Source organism: Leucoraja erinacea, chromosome 15, assembly GCF_028641065.1.
Source record: "Leucoraja erinacea ecotype New England chromosome 15, Leri_hhj_1, whole genome shotgun sequence".
Classification (NCBI taxonomy): domain Eukaryota; kingdom Metazoa; phylum Chordata; class Chondrichthyes; order Rajiformes; family Rajidae; genus Leucoraja; species Leucoraja erinaceus.
In genome coordinates this window covers 36,097,143-36,115,298 of record NC_073391.1, presented here as the reverse complement: position 1 = coordinate 36,115,298, position 18,156 = coordinate 36,097,143, and the positions used below count along the sequence as shown (strand labels likewise).

Genomic DNA, 18,156 nt, shown 5'->3' with positions numbered 1-18,156 from the left:
GGCGAAAATGGATAAGTGACGCCTTGGGACCCATCTTCAGACTGATGGTTGGTGATGGTGGGGGGGGGGGGGGGGGGGGGGGGGGGGGGGGGGGGGGGGGGGGAAGAGAGACTGGAAGCTTGTAAAGACCCGGACAAATCAGGGCCAGCAACAGATAATCTCAGGCAAGGAGGTTCCCTGATAGACAGATTGTTGCCTTGGGACAGTGTGATCCCAAGAGGAATACATCATAGCAGACTATGGAACTGGTTAGCTGCCTTTTAGTGGTGGAAATGAGGCAAGGGGGGGAGAGGAAGGGATTGTTTGTAGAACTTACCTGAATTCAATGTTTATACTGCTGGGTTGTAAACTACCCAAGGGAAATAAGAGGTGCTGTTCCTCCAATTTGGCCTCACTCTAGCAATGGAGGAGACCCAGGACAGAAAAATCAGTATGGGAATGGCAAGGGGAGTTAAAATGGTTAGCAATCAGGAGATCCAGTAGGCATTGGTGGACCAAGCGCAAGTACTCATTGAAACTGGCAACTGTAAATTGCCCCTCGTGCTTAGGTGTGTGATGGAATCTGGAGAGGATGATGGTCAGTTGATGGAAATGTGTGGAGAATGTCATTGAGAAAGTTAGTGCATGAATGGGATTACTCTATGAACCAGCATGGAATTGATAGGCAGACTGACCTCCTTTGCCATGTGGGAATATGGCATATATCTGTTTGGGCATGAATTGCCCACTTGATCATCACTGAGCCAAGTGGTTTGGTGGATGGAGACAGTTTTGGGTAATTGGGGTGTGTAACTTGCCACATGTACCTCATATAATTACTGTTCATAAATTACTGGGTCTAATTACTACAATTCCTTAGCCAACTTTATAGGAGAGTTTCAATACATGGGTTAGAACAGCTTGAAAAGGCAGTTCACTAGCAATTTTGATGGGGGCAATTGGTGATTGGAAAAGCCAATTTTTATTGTCAATGTCCATGAATGAATAAAAATAGATACGCTCATACGTACAGAGTCAAACGCATGAACACACACATGAGCATAGAATTATACATTATACATTTGACACAAATAATGTTCAAATATTAAGCAGGTACTTAACCAAGTGCTCAAGACATAGGAACATGTAACCAACACTGAATTAATTTGCACATGCACACACACCTTGCATTGTCTGCTTCTGGCTCTATTCAACCATTTTTACAACACGTTTAAGGTGCTGTTAAGTTTCCATCAACCTCAATAAAATATTGCAGCTAAGGTGCCACTGTACTAAAAGTGGCATTATTATCTCACTACATATTTTTGAAACATGTACAGTGCCATAGTAAACTGTTGCTGCCAGGAAACTATTTTTAGTCCATTTCGGAGGGGAAAAATACATCCACTTAAGTAGCACTTCACGGCTCCGTATTTTAAAACCCCTGTATTAAATTTTCAACTATCATTAAGACAAAACATTTTTTTATTACTACTAAGGCTTCACAGCTTTAACAGGATTTCAAGTGCAATATTCTACAAGCTCTATTAATAGGCGATGACTTACAACAGAATGAAGCAGGATGGATACTTGTCCTAGTCCTACTATTTATACAATGATTCACTGGCCCATTTGCATCAAAACCTAGAAATAAATTTTATTGACAATATGATGTGAAAATAACATGCATGTTGTAAAGAAAAATCCAGATGCTTTGTGCATGAATATGATAGAGTGCTTAAGATTGTAGGCACATGAATGGACTACTCTGTTCTTTGAGCATGTTCTGCCATGCCATCAGCTCCTCTGCACCAACCTTTTCAGAAGCAGGAGCTTAGGTGGAAAAGGGACCAAGTATGCGATTGTATGTTATAATATGGAACAGAAGCAAAATATTTGATAAAAAGTTCAGAATTTTTATTAGTGCATCAAAAAAGCATCTGTAATATGGATTATATATTAAAACAAGTAAAGTAAAATGCTGCCTATATAAAGTTGTACATAATGTACAGATAGAAATAAAAAAGTATGCAAGATAGAAGTGGGAACAAAATTTAAATAGACCTAGAACATAGAAGAGTATAGAACAGGAACAGACCTTCTGTTGTCCAACCATGATGCTAACCTACCTGCACGCTTCCTTCTATCCCATGCCTGTTCACGTGTCTGTCCAAACGCCTATTAAATTTAGTTTTTAGAGATAGAATGCGGAAACAGGCCCTTCTACCCACCAAATCTGCATGGATCTACGACCCATGCACCTTAACACTATCCTACACACATTAGGGACAATTTACACGTGTACCACCCCAATCAACCTACAAACCTGTATGTCTTTGGAGTGTGGGAGAAAAACGAAGATCTCGGAGAATGCCTAGATGGTCATGGGGAGAATATACAAACATGTGCAGCCAGCACCTTTAGTTGGGATCGAACCAGTGTCTCCGGTGCTGCAAATGCTGTAAAGCTGCAACTCTACCGCTGCATCACTGTTGTTGTTGCAATATCTGCTTCTACCAACGTCTTTGCTACCAAGCCTTAACATCCCTGTGCAAAAGACCTACAAACCTGTAGCGTTTGGAGTGTCCTGGGAAAGGAACAACTCTGAACGAAGATTCAAGATTCAAGATTCAATTTAAGAATTTGGACCCCTTGATGTCCAAACGGCCGTTTCTGCAGAATACATACAAACAAATAGACCCAAGACACAACCAGCAACCTTTAGATGGAAGGTCAAAAAAAACTCTCTCCACTGCACTTTCCCCCCCCCCCCCCCCCCCCCCCCCCCCCCCCCCCCCCCCCCCCCCCCCCCCCCCACCCCCCACCCCCCCCCCCCCCCCCCCCCCCCCCCCCCCCCCCCCCCCCCCCCCAATGTCAGAGTCAAAGTCAAATCCCCCGGCTGGCGATGGCGATTGTCCCGCGGCCAGTAAAGCCACGCCGGGTGGTGCGAGGTCGCACACCGGGTCTTGGTGTTAGAGCCCCCGGCGTGCGCTCGCAGAGTCCTGCAGCCATTCCAAGCCGCACGGGGCGGTGATGTCAGGCCCCGCTCCAGCTCTTCGACCCCGCAACTCGGGCGAGAGAAGTCGCCGTTGCGAGAGCCCTGAGCGATCTCCCTCCAGGCACTTCCCATGCCCTGTGCAAAAGACCCGCAGTTCTTCCCCCCAGAGGTCGGGCCGCAGCAGCAGCAAACCTCTCCGCGACGGTGAGCGTTCGTCGGCACAGAGTGGTCTTCTCCTGTTGGAGGCCGCTCCTCGTTGCAGCCCCAAAGGAAAAGGAGACCCGACAAAGAAAAGGTCGGGTCTCCCTTTTCTCAATGGTTCACACACACCCCCCAACCAAAAATAACAAAACCTACGTAGAAACATAGACAAAAAATAATAAAAACGCAGACGGGCTGCAGAGGCCGCTGCTGACGAGAGTCGCGCCGCCTACCGGAACCGGACAATTGTGCTTGTAATGTCACATGTGCAAAGTGCAAACATGCAATGAAATTATTTTTCTTACAAACAATCCAGTAGAGTACTGCCATACCAACTTGTGACATCCCTCTCCTCTTATATGCCTCATAATTATTTTCCTCTCATAATTTTATATACTTACCACCTTTTATATGTTTTTATTAGGTCATCTCAGCCTCCAAACTCCATAGAAAACAATTCAAGTTTGTCCAAACTCTATTTAAAACTAATACTCTCCAATCCAGGTAATGTTCTGGGCAAGGTGGATAATAAATGGTGGAGTAACTTGGCGCGCGAGGCAGCATCTATGGAGAGAAGGAGTTGGCGACATTTCAGGTCGAGACCCTTCTTCAGACTGATGTCCAGAGGGGGAAAGAAAGGAAGTAGGTGGAGACAGTAGGACGTGGGAGAGCTCGGAGGGGGAGGGGAAGGAGGGAGAAAGCAAAGGCTAAAATTGGAGAAGTCAACGTTCATACCGCTGGGGTGTAAACTACCCAAGCACAATATGTTCTGGGGAATATCTTTCCTTGAGTGCACCAGGTATGGGTGATGTGCCACATTGTAAGGATCTGCATGCATAAATTAAATGGCAAGTAAATCGGTGGCATGTAGCAGACTTAAGTTGAGTGAATAACATTCTATTTGCAAAATAATATCTAAATGTAGTACAGTGGAGAAAATGCAGAAATGATTAATAGAATCTAGTTCACATGGTTATTAAAATATAAATCTTAACCTTGGAGACCCTGGACAATTCCAGGTTAAATCACAGTCAGTGAATTGTGTGTAGTTCTGACCACATTCTGACGGTCTCTAATGTTGAAAGAAAAGAGTGAAGGTGATTGTAAGGATGTGTATCAAGACAAAAGGTATAGCGATGGAGAGAATGCTTCCCACTTGAAGGAAGATAAAATCTAGGTGCCATAAATATAAAGTGGTCACTGAGAAATTCAACAAAACAATGATGAGAAATCTTGAAGGAAATGTAGAATGCATAATTAGTTACCACAGTGTTGGCGAGACAAATCACATGGATAGATTTAAGCAGAAGCTAGAGAAGGAAGAGCTGCGAGGCTGCAAATATTGATCAATTGAGAGAAAGCTAACATGGACCATTAATTATCATTACAGACCAGTTGCACCAAATGACCCTTTTTATGAAAGTTGAATTCGGGAAACAGTGGCATCATCTTTCACATGGCTTGAGCAATATTTAAAAACCTACAGTATTTCAAGGTTCATGACTTTCAGAAATGAAGTTTAATCAAAGGTATCTCAACGGAATTTGCATCGAGATTGTAATTATATGACCCATTGTTTGATCCATGTTAATGTATTTAAAGGCAAAGAAAATGGCACATCACCCATGGCTTACTTGGATCCTGCATATAACTTTGGATATTCAGGAAGCCCTGCTATTTTAATTTGAATAAGCTCCTCAGTTGCAACTACGTTTTCATCACTGCTGAAATGAAGAAAGTGAAAGGGAGAGGGACTGGAAAGGTTCCTTCGAAATCTTGCAATCTTGCAACGAGTTAAGGTTCTCGATGGACAAGTAGGTGCAAATTTGCAATGGCTCGCACACTGTGTTGCAGTAACTTGATACTGGACAGCACCAGGAACCATCGAATTGGTGTTTGGTCACAGCCAAAAACTGAGATATGCTGCATCTACAAGTTTCTGCAGGGCAGTGCAGCAACCAAACTAGAGGGAAAACTATGGAAAAGATAGCCCCTTGGTGCTATACTGATTTTGCAAACACATTTATTCTATGCTTTGATCTTGTCAGAAAGCTTCTTCAGATGACCTCAACATGTTTGCTGACCTTTCAGGGTCAGTCCAAGGTACGTTGATGTCAAATTTTCTCCCCTTTGGCGGTTGATACTACCAATCCTGGGGGGTGGAGGGGAAGGTGGTGACCATGGATTTTGCCAGGTATGGTGGCTGCCTAGACTTCTGAAAGCCCTGAGACATTGCAGTTCAGAGTGTCCTCATAGTCCTCCAATAGTGTGGCAAATCTCTTGGCTACCAGGATAATCCTGCACCACATCACTCATAGAGATATTGAAGAAGTTACAAGCCAGGAAATACTGAGTAGCTTGTTGATGAGGGATTATGGACAACTCATCTTATCCACGCGAGAACCATTAGTTGTTGAAGTCCATAGTTGGAGAAGGTATTCAAAGCACGATGGTAGTGTGGAGAACATGTAGAGAGATTCCGCATGTCATCAAATGCTCTTAACAACCTTCAACAGATATACTGATGAAAGTACCCTCACGGGTTGCGCTATCGCCAAGTACAGCAATCTCAATGCTCAGGAATGTGAGGCTGCATCGAATGGAGGATTCAAAACTGTCCACCATGGGCACAGCTCTCCTCGCCATCAAAAGCACCTATGCTGCCTCAAATAAGCAGCGTCAATCATTAGGAATCCCCACCATCGAGGCAAGGCCATATTCTCACTGCTACCATCGGGCAGGAAACGAGGGTAAAGCAACAAAATGCCAACACACATTACCATTTCCATCCACTACTGTGTTCAAGGAACAAAAGCATATTTGGATAGACTGACAAGTATATTCAAAGGACGAGGGCAGCACAGTGGTGTAGCTGGTAGAGCAGCTGCCTCACAGGGCCAGAGACCTGGGTACAATCCTGACCTCGGGTGCGGTCTGTGTACAGTTTGGACATCCTCCCTGTGATCACGTGAGATTCTCCCAGGTGCTCCAGATTCCTCCCCTATCTCAACGATGTGCAGGTTTGTAGGCTAGTAGAGAATTTGTGCTAAAATACAGCTAGATTCCTGATACCACAATAATTTACCCCAACATCTCACATGAGCACATTTAAGGGGGTGGAAGATTGCAACCATCACGTGGTCCGCCCTGTTTCGACGAATGCAATCAACCCAGCATGCACAATCAAATAGAACAAGTTGTACTTCAACTTTAGGCTGTGCACACCATACGCAAGAAGAAGAACAAGAAGAAGAAGCATGTTTAAGGACTATAGGGAGATCAGAAACAGTACTGGGCACCATTAGAAACTTGGAGTCTGAAGAAGGGTCTCAACCCAAAACGTCACCCATTCCTTCTCTCCAGAGATGTTGCCTGATCCACTGAGTTACTCCAGAATTTTGTGTCTATCTTCACTAGAAACTTAGAAGCTGCTTTGGAGGCGATCTACACAGATTCCAGCTGCACCATTTTGGCCTGCCAGATACTTCTGATATCAAATCTGTGGGATAGTCAGACCACAAACATGAAGTAAAAGGCAAAATTGCAATCAAAAGGTCCAACTCCAAGATTCTGAAGAAAAATATATAAAAGTTCTCAGGTTAAATTAAGTTAATTTAAATTAAGTGAAGTAATAATTGTTTTCCCACATACAAATCTTTTAAATGTTTCATTGTTGTTCTTCCATCAAAATCAACCAAAAGATTAGCTGTGCACAGTTACCTATCTGTGGACATGGGTGATCAATTTATCGCATGAAGAAACAGGCATTTTACGTCATTTTACAGTTACCATATTCTTGATCGTCCATTTTTAACACTAACTCAATAATGACCATACAACAAATGTGTTCTTTATAATATTAGCACAAACAATTATTGGAAAGAGCTTAAATAGATAATACCATCACCATCACACGTCTTGTTTCATCAGTTCATTGGCATCAAGAATATCAATGCAATCTGAAACAAAATTGCGTCCTCGTAAAGGAGCAATAATTTTATACAAAACTACTTTAGAATGATTTAGGGTGTGTAATGCCATTTCTTACTATATTTTGCAAATATTGCTTTGGGGATTAATGGCAAATTGAGCAACTGGTGCTGATAACTGCATTCTACAGGTAACATGTGGAAGGATGTACATTTTAATCAATCTTGGATGTATCAGCATTTTTAGTGTTTATTATAGATATTCTCACAATTATTATGTTTTGTTATAACTATCCGGAAGGGTTCATGTTTTACTTCTGTTTTCATTTTAACCAGGTTCAAATGTGGGAAAGTCCTCGGAACAGGAGACTATTAGTAAGGAATACATTTGCAGTCCTATAATCTGAGAAGCCATCCACTATAGTAAACAAAAAGCAGAGACAGAAACAGTGCAGAAACACACGACACACTTGGGTAATTTGCAGTGACCAATTAACCTAAAACGCACAGGACCTTGAGATGTGGGAGGAGCCTGGAGCACCAGGAGGAGGCTCACGCAGTCACAGGCAGAACATACAAACTTCACACCCACAGTACCCAAGGTCAGAATTGGACACAAGTTTCTGCCGCTGCAAGACTGCAGCTCTCTTAGGTGTGCCATTGTATTGCCTAAATGCCATAGGTTTTATTCACCACCTGTTAATAGGAGAGTTATGATTGCACAATGATCTCACAAAATACATGAAATACTCTGTGGTATATCTTTGTGAAATTGAAGAGCCTCAGCAGATCAGAATCAGTTCCTGTGGATTGGGGGGCAGCCACTTTTTAAGGAAGGCAGGATAGAGAAAACAGGGAATTATAGACCAGTCAGCCTGACATCAGTGGTGGGGAAGATGCTGGAGTTAATTATAAAAGATTAAATAGCCGCACATTTGGATAGCAGTAACAGGATCGGTCCGAGTCAGCATGGATTTACGAAGGGGAAATCATGCTCGACTAATCTTCTGGAATTTTTTGAGGATGCAACTAGGAAAATGGACAAGGGAGAGCCAGTGGATGTAGTGTACCTGAACTTTCAGAAAGCATTTGATAAGGTCCCACATAGGAGAATAGTGGGCAAAATTAAGGCACATGGTATTGGGTGTAGAGTGCTGACATGGATAGAAAATTGGTTGGCAGACAGGAATCAAAGAGTAGGGATGAATGGCAGACAGTGACTAGTGGGGTACCGCAAGGCTCGGTGCTGGGACCACAGCTATTTACAATATGCATCAATGATTTAGATGAAGGGATTCAAAGTAACATTAGCAAATTTGCAGATGACACAAAGCTAAGTGTCAGTGTGAACTGTGAGGAAGATGCTATGAGAATGCAGGGTGACTTGGACAGGTTGGGTGAGTGAGCAGATGCATGGCAGAGAATTCTACAGACTCACAATAGTTTGATGTGGATAAATGTGAGGTTTTCCACTTGGGTAGCAAAAACAGGAAGGTAGATTATTATCTAAATGGTGGCAAGTTGGGAAAATGGGAAGTACAACAGGATCTGGAGGTCCTTGTTCATCAGTCAATGAAAGTAAGCATGCAGGTACAGCAGGCAGTGAAGAAAGCAAATGGCATGATGGCCTTAAAAACAAGAGTTGAGTATAGGAGCAAAGTGGTCCTTCTGCATTTGTACAGGACTAGTGAGAACACACCTGGAGTATTGTGTGCAGTTTTGGTCCCCTAATTTGAGGAAGGACATTCTTGCTATTGAGGGAGTGCAGCGTAGGGTTACAAGGTTAATTCCTGGGATGACAGGACTGTCATATGCTGAGAGAATGGAGCGGCTGGTCTTGTATAATCCGGAATTTAGGAGGAGAGGGGTTCTTATTGAAACACATAAGATTAAGCGTTTGGACATGCTAGAGGCAGGAAACATGTTCCCGATGTTGGGGGAGTCCAGAACCAGGGTCCACAATTTAAGAATAAGGAGTAAGCCATTTAGAACGGAGATGAGGAAACACTTTTTCACACAAAGAGTTGTGAATGTAGAATTCTCTGCCTCAGAGGGCTGTGGAGGCCGGTTCTCTGGATGCTTTCAAGAGAGAGCTAAATAGGTCTCTTAAAGATAGCGGAGTCAGGATATATGGGAGAAGGCAGGAACGGGGTACTGATTGGGGATGATCAGCCATGATCACATTGAATGGCTGTGCTGGCTCGAAGGGACGAATGGCCTACTCCTGCATCTGTTGTCTATTCCTCAAAGCTTGTGGCTCCGTCTCAGTGCTCTCTGACAAGCCTCTTCATTGAAAACGATTTTAATTACCCATTTTTGATTTGCTAATTGGAGAACTATTCAAACAGCCTCAAGGCAATTGGATAGGAATGTTAGGAATAAGAGACAATTAGAACGAGGTAATGGGAAAAACATACGACAAGCTCATCACATAGTTTTTTTTCATATGCCAAGAAAGAGCATTCACAATCTCCAAACAAATGTTCACAGAGCACAACAAACTTTGTCGATGAAAGGACACAAGTAAAAATAAGATGACGCAATAATGTTTTGCTCTGCACAAAAGCTTGAAATTCGGTTTGTTCTTGAATATAACACTATAATACTAATAAACCAAAATTAACGACAGGAAAAAGAGGAGAGTCTGGGACCAGAAGGGTCAGCTTCTAAATAAAATAATGTATGTTTAGAAAGGGGATGAGGAGGAATTTTTTCAGTCAGAGGGTGGTGAATCTGTGGAATTCATTGCCACAGAAGGCTTTGGAGGCAAAGCCCAAGGATATTTTTAAGGTGTAGATTGATAGATTTTTGGTTAGAAGGGTGTCAGGGGTTATGGGGAGAAGGCAGGAGAATGGGGTTGCGGAAAAAAATAGATCAGCCATGACTGAATGGTGCCGTTGAATGGCCTAATCCTGCTCCTACAACCTTATGAACTAATCAAGGGGAAAAAAATTAATGCCAAGAGTTTATTAATTATTAAACCCAGATAATATTAAAATATAACCATTGACTTCAACTACTTAAAGCCTATTAAGTACCTATCAGTAAGAATTAAGAAAGCCATAGCCATTACTTTATTATCATTCTTTGGAATAAGAGCATCAGTGACAAAGCCAACTTGGAGTTATGGGAGATGTGGCTCAAAAGCTTTGGCAAGTCACTACAACGAGACTTGTACATGCTGTGTATTATTGCCACTGAGTGCTTGTATTGAAAGTAGTGATTTTTTTGCAATGGTGTAAATGAAGAGGAACATTTCTGCCCCTGAACAATGCTGAGCTTCTTGAATATTGCAAGAGCTGCATCCCTTCAAGCAAACAAAGTGGTCTTTTCCTGCATGCAGTACATGTTTTCAGTGATTTCTTCTAACAAAGTCCACTGCACTGAGTACAAAGTAAAATATATGCGAAACACGAGGAACTCAGACAGGGTATGGTATATACAAGGGTTACACATAGACTACATCTGGAACATTATGCACAGATGGTGGTGCCCCGAGTGTAGTTAGCCAAATAAAACAACCCTCGGATGGATTATTATTGCTGTTTGCATCCCCTCCCAAATAAGTCTTATAAATGGTAGAACAGCTTTCAGGAGTCAGGAGACAGGCCAATCTCGTGAGAATGCCCATCTTCTAACTTATTCTCATGGACAGAGCATTGGCGCAGTCGACCAGTTCAAGCTTTTGAATAACCCCCTCAGGATGTTAATGAGAATTTTGTGAAAGCAATTTGTCAGTGGCTAGACTCCTCTGAAGACAGTCATTGCTTTCACTCATCTGCTGCTAATGTTAATTGAAAAGTCAGCTCATGCTGAGTGGTGGCATACTTTAATTTTATGAGGAATTGCAAATGGAATTGTGCAATCATTAGCGCACATCCTCACGGCTCACCCTTTGATACAAGGAGAGCATTGATAAAGACAATTGAGCCCAGGACATCACTCCAAATAATTCATATATTGATGTCCTGGGTTTTTTCCAGTTGTCCCCAAGAAATAATGACAATTTTCCGTTATATCTGCTACGACTCGGTGACAGATAAACTTTTCTCCAGTGATTTCCATCTTCAGTGAAGGTGGGTACCGCAAGACAGGCTTGCATGAATCATCACTCAGAACACTGGTTGAAAAGAGTGGCAAATGATGAATCCTAATCCTTGGCACCCAACTGCTGAGCCGTCCACTGCTGAGCACATTAAATTGTCCACTGTTTACAATAGACGTGGCATATTCTCAAAGCTTTGACCTTAACTATTGGCTGTTGAACCACTTAACTGCCCCATTGAACATGTGGGATCTATTTTTAATTCAATGCATTCAGCACAGTAGTAGCATTACATAGCACAGCAGGGGATTGGTCTTGTCGACATATTTCAATTATTGGAACATTCATCATTTCTCATTTTTATAAACATGTTCATATTTCCTATCACCCACTGATATATATCCTTCAGACAATTGGGCACTTATGCTCTGTTCCACGTCAAAATGAATGAACATTAGCTGTTTTGTATACGTACCCACAAAACTTACTATTTACAGATTTAGAGTTAAATATACACAACACTACAATCAGTCTGAAGGGGGACCTGCACAGAATAGAAGAACATACCTTTAGAATAGAGATGCGAGGGGATTTTTTTAGCCAGAGGATACTGAATCTGTGGAAATAATTGCCACAGGTGGCTGTGGAGGCCAAGGCATTAGGCATTTTTATTCTGTAGATTGACAGGTTATAGATCAATAAGGGCGTCAAAATTTATGGGGAAAAGGCAGAAGAATGGGTTGGAAGGGGAAACAGATCAGCCATGATTGAAAGTTGAAGTCGAGTTGATGGGCTGAATGTCCTAATTCTGCTCCTATGTCTTATGACCCAAAACGTCACCTATCCATGTTCTCCACAGAGATGCTGCCTGACCCGCTGAGCTACTCTGGAGCTTTGTTTTCTTTTGTAAACCAGCATTGATAGTTCCTAGTTTCTAGACTATAAACATCCTTGGGTAACTGCATAAAATGTTTTAAATAAAAGGTAACAGCAACTTTGTATCCTGAGAATTGTATTCCTACACAGTGCCCTTTACACAAATCATATGCTGCCCAATAGGATACTAGGCACAACAAATTGCTCATCTAAATGCTAATTCGTTCCTGGTGTATTATAGGACCACATGACAGACTCGCATGGCAACTCTGACATCTAGTGGCAGAAACTGGGACAGCAATCAAGTTGCACCTCACTTGAGCATTAATATTAAAGGAAAGGGAGGAAGTGATGGAAAGAAGTGGCAGCTGGTGAGAGGGGAGAGAGCCCCGTAGAGACCGAGCGTGTCCTATTGGTGGCAGTGGCCTGAAGACATTGCTGTTCCCAGGAGCTACAACATGAGCTGCAACAACAACAACCGAGTCAATGTGGTGATTGAAGAAGGGCTCGATGATGCACTTTGCAAGTCAGGGGGTGGCGTCGGAAGCTGAGGACGGGTAGATGGTGCAAGCCAGGATGACGGCTTCAGGTCCGTCTGCTGTACTCTCACAGTTACTCCAGCATTTTGTGTACATCTTCAGTGTAAACTAGCGTCCGCAGTTACACGCTGCTAGTTTCACTGTCGGCCTGCTAGTTTCACTGTGTGTATCCCTTCGCTATCACCTTTTCCACTCCCAACAATGGACCATTGTGGGCTCTGCCATTCCTTGGTCATCAGTACTGGCTCTGATTTGTTCTGTACCTTTTCATACCTCTAATTTCCCCTCTCCCCTAACACTCAGTCTGAACATGAAATGTCATCTATTCCTTTTCTCCAGAGATGCCGCATGACCCTCTAGGTTACTCCAAAATGTTATGAATATTTATCTGTCCAAATATTTTTTGAAAGTAGTGATTGTATTGACTTCCATAATTTCCACTGTTAGCTCATTCCAGATACTGACTATCCTGCAAGATAAATATTTTCCATGAGGTCCCTCTTAAATCTCTCTCATTTCACTTTAAGATTATCTAATCTAATATTAAAATTGTCTACATCGAGGGAACGATTGTGAGTGTTCACTTTGCTCATACCCTTCGTGATTTTGTATACTTCAATAGTCACACCTCAGCCTCCTTGGTTTCATAGCAAAATGACGCAGTCTTCACCTATAAAACCCAAGTCTGCAAGTCCAAATAATATTGTAGTGAATCTCTTCTTCATCCTTTCCAATTTAATCTCACTCTTCCTATAGCCGGGCCACTCAAAGTGCACACAGTGCAGATGCAGTATAATGTGGATAAATGTGAGGTTATCCATTTTGGTGGCAAAAACGGGAAAGCAGACTATCTAAATGGTGGCCGATTGGGAAAGGGGGAGATGCAGCGAGACCTGGGTGTCATGGTACACCAGTCATTGAAGGTGGGTATGCAGGTGCAGCAGGCAGTAAAGAAAGCGAATGGTATGTTAGCTTTCATTGCAAAAGGATTTGAGTATAGGAGCAGGGAGGTTCTACTGCAGTTGTACAGGGTCTTGGTGAGACCACACCTGGAGTATTGCGTACCGTTTTGGTTTCCAAATCTGAGGAAGAACATTATTGCCATAGAGGGAGTGCAGAGACGGTTCACCAGACTGATTCCTGGGATGTCAGGACTGTCTTATGAAGGAAGACTGGATAGACTTGGTTTATACTATCTAGAATTTAGGTGATTGAGAGGAGATCTTATAGAAACTTACAAAATTCTTAAGGGGTTGGACAGGCTAGATGCAGGAAGATTGTTCCCGATGTTGGGGAAGTCAAGGACAAGGGGTCACAGCTTAAGGATAAGGGGGAAATCCTTTAAAACCGAGATGAGAAGAACTTTTTTCATACAGAGAGTGGTGAATCTGGAACTCTCTGCCACAGAGGGTAGTTGAGGCCAGTTCATTGGCTATATTTAAGAGGGAGTTAGATGTGGCCCTTGTGGCCAAGGGGATCAGAGGGTATGGAGAGAAGGCAGGTACGGGATACTGAGTTGGATGATCAGCCATGATCATATTGAATGGCAGTGCAGGCTCAAAGGGCCAAATTGCCTACTCCTGCACCTAATTTCTATGTTTCTATGTTTCTACTCCAAGTGTGGTCTCATCAACAACTTGTACACAGAATAATGATTTCAGATTTTAAACAAAAATCATTTTCAGTAAGTAGATCAAAGTATGTTTGTTGTATTCTTTATTGACTTTGTTCTCGCTTATCTTACAAGTTCCAGACTGAGTATCTTACAAGTTTCAGTTTGAGTAGCACAAAAGCTTTGAATTGATATTACAGATTGAAAGTCATACAGCAAAGAAACAGGCCTTCACAATAGCAAGATGGTCATCAATCACCCAGTCACACTAATCATGTTCTATTCTCCCCACATTCCCACCAACTCTCCCCAGATGTTACCACTCACCTACACTCTTGAGACACTTTGCAGTACCATTTATAATACCAACTGAATAACAATGAGCAATCCCAATTGCTAATCCCACTTTGGTCATCCAATGTCTTTTCCACAGGACATTGAGTGAAGTTAGTGTAGCAATAGCAGGGGCTATGACAGAAATATTTCAAATGTCATTAGAAACGGGAAAGGTTCAATTGTTGGGTATTAATGGTGGAGTAGCAAGATGGATTCAACAGTGGCTGAATGGGAGATTCCAGAGAGTAATGGTGGATGGTTGTGTGTCAGGTTGGAGGCCAGTGACTAGTGGAGTGCCACAGGGATCTGTGCAGCACATGAATGATTAGCATATTGATGTATGGAAATCAGATTATAATCAAACACTTGGCCCATGGAGGATGCCTTCTCCAACCACCCCCATTTGAAGGCCACTATCTTCCACCATTTCTACCCAGTGCTTGGTACTTACTTCCAGCAGCCACTAGTTGTCCTCCAGGATGCACCGAGCCGCAGCCTGATCCATGCCAGTCAACTGGGCAAATTCAGCACAGAGACTCTAATGGCAGCGGCGTAAGCCTTCCGACACTCCGGGACTTTTGCACTGAGGCTGCTCCAAGGCCGGAGCTGCAATGAGCAACTCGCCAGCCCGGCAAACACTCGCCAGCCCGGCAAACACTCGCCAGCCCGGCAAACACTCGCCAGCCCGGCAAACACTCGCCAGCCCGGCAAACACTCGCCAGCCCGGCAAACACTCGCCAGCCCGGCAAACACTCGCCAGCCCCAGCTCCCCATCCGCAACTGTCCCCGCCGCTGCTTCTGCTTCCATCCCTTCCTCAACCCCGGTTCTCCAACACCCACGGGCTCATGCAGTTGATAGAGTTTTTTAATTTTCGTTGATCACAGAATTTCTCACAACAGAGCGTGAGAAATTTGTGATTAGCGTGAGAGCGTGAGAATTTGCCGAAATGCGTGATTCTCATGCTCAATGCGTGAGAGTTGGCAGCCCTGGCAAAATCCTTTTTATTTGACAAGGGAGGGATGTCATGGTAACTGGTAAAGATCTAACAACTACCTCACCGGTAATCACGGAGGCCGCAAGGAACAGCCAGGCCACCAAACAACGCTTATTGGACAGGTTGCAGACTTGATCGAGCACCGCCCAGCGTGGTAAGGGAGGCAGCAAGTCCAATCTAACATATTTGCCACTTCTACATATGGGAGAACCAAAATTACATTGAATTTTCGCCATGTTATCATCGCTCCAAAGTGAGGAGAAATGACGCATTTTCCTTTTTGCATGTAAAAACCCACTTCAGAACCATGGGCGATTTAAAAATTTTACAGCCAGATTTATCACTTCTGAAACTTTTTAGATACCAAAGGAATCAAGAAAAAACACAAATAATGCCTTACTGTTGATGAAATGCAGTGAGCAAACGCGATAATTCCCAATATTTTCAATCTCAATATGTGCACGGCCAATGTTCGCCAAGCACTTTAGCTGTTGTTGTCTCTTCAGCTCGTGCTTCTCTCTACCATCATTTCTCCTCACTTTTGCAATTCTGAAGTTGGGTACATGTCTCTCACGCTTACCCCGATTTCCACAATTATTTACAACACACAAAATGACCTTTTCAGCGGTTTTTAACAGGTAAGAAAGTACGCGTTTTGTGTATTAACAGTATATGCCGGAAGCTGCCATGTCCTCCACATGGATTGAGCTACTCCGTGCGTCACACCCTTTGACCCGATGACCTTGCGTGCAACCCCTACATGTTATCTGATTTTTTTTAAATGGTCATAATTACAGATTATCATGCAAAAACAAAACAATTGTGTTTTTTTTTTAAAACAATTTGTAACCTGGTTCACAAAGAAAAAGCAATATTCAAGTTGGTGAAAGTAATCATTAGCATGATATAACACCTTGCCTTCTCCAGAACTCATTACAAAGTGTAGATTGTGAATTCAAAAGAGGGAAGATTTGGAAGGAAATACACATCGTAGACTAAAGAAATAAGTAACAATGCCATAAATATCGCTAAAAAAAAAACCCTTACCAAAATTTGCATGGGCGGAATTGACGAGCTTTTTTGATACTTTTCAATCATTGACAGTCCAAACATCTCCTAAAAATATCGAAATTAATTTGGCTAGATTTACCAAAATAAGTTTACTTTTCTTTCGATATTATTTCACACCAAAATTTCACTGCTGAAATCGTCGGCTAAGGGATTAATTCTCGCACCAAGGTTGCATGTTGTGGGATGAGCTAGTTCACGAAGACAACTAGGGCGGCTTCTTCAACAAGAAGAGCAGCTTGTTTGGCGGGTCTTGTAAGCAGCTGCGCGCAATAATTGCTCGGCTTTGAGATTCTGATCGGGAACAGAAAACCGAGGAGTGCGTGGAGTCATGGTAGCACAAACACTTAAAGCAACAGTTCTCAACTGGATCTACTGCCGAAAATGACTGGAATAGAACAAACTGAAAAAGACACAGTACTGGAGTAACTCAGCGGGTCAGTCAGCATCTCTGGAGAACATGGATAGGTGACGTTTAGAGTCGGGACAATACTTCAGAGCCCAGAGATGCTGCCTGACCTGCTGAGTTACTCCATCCAGCACTTTGTGCCTTTGTTGTATACTAGCGTCTACTGTTCCAGTGAGTTGGGATGGGTTGAGCTGGGATGGAGTGTACTCTGCTGAGGCAGACCAGGCTCAGAACTGGCAATTCTGCTAGGTTACAAATTGCAGCCGTATTGGTGCGCATCAGCACGATGGTGCTGAGTGTTACAGTTAGTGTGTGTGGGGATCGTTGGTCAGCACTGATTCAGTGGACCGAAAGGCCTGTTTCCACGCTGCATCTCTAAACTAAACTGTCCAGAGAGGCGATTGCATTGAACGTTCCGCTAAATTCTAAATACCCTCTTCAGAAAAAGATCAATCGCTCCAAGTTAGATGAATCAATTTTGGGAGTTTTTACGATGATACTGGTAAATACTGTTATTTGAAGGAGTGCTCAAGCAGACTAGCCTCTTCCAGCGATGTCCAACTTCCCTCTTCACCACTCAAGGTGTTTCTTTGGTGTTATACACGTTCCAATGATGCAGGACAATAACAAACACGAGTTGTGCTACAATTAACCTTATTGCTGCTCTTACAACTCTTAAACCATAGAGAGAAAATATTTATTCCGATTTCTATACGTTTCAATGAAATTAGTTTCCATTTTTCTAGTTACCTCAGTGTGCCCAGACTACTCTGTGCAAGCACCCTCAAGCCACATTGTGATTTATTATAGCTCTAAGTTTTCCATCGATTTAAGATCCAGTGGAGTGTAAAACAACACCACCTTGTTGAATTTCGACTGCCAGAATATTTACAGTCCGCACTTGGGGCATTTATTCCACTTAGAAACAGTGGCTTACAAAACAAAATTTGTGATAATGAGTGCAATAAATTGTGATTGTGCTAATGGAACATATCCATTGACTAATCAACATTCGACTAGTATTAATCGAGTTATTGAAAGTGGTGTGACAATTCATCGTACAATGGCAGTCTGCCAGGTATGAAATACAGCTAATCTCTGGAAATTTGAACAGACAATAAACATAATTCAACTTAACCCTGATGGTGCAGTTTCATCCAATGTTCCTG

The 18,156-nt window shown here is 42.8% G+C and overlaps 1 protein-coding gene across 1 annotated transcript in view; it reads right to left on the bottom strand.

Moving 5' to 3' along the window:
- LOC129704214 (catenin alpha-3-like) overlaps window positions 1-18,156 on the bottom strand; it is a 959,161-nt gene that overhangs the window by 913,929 nt on the left and 27,076 nt on the right. The gene's annotated exons all lie outside the window — the stretch shown is intronic.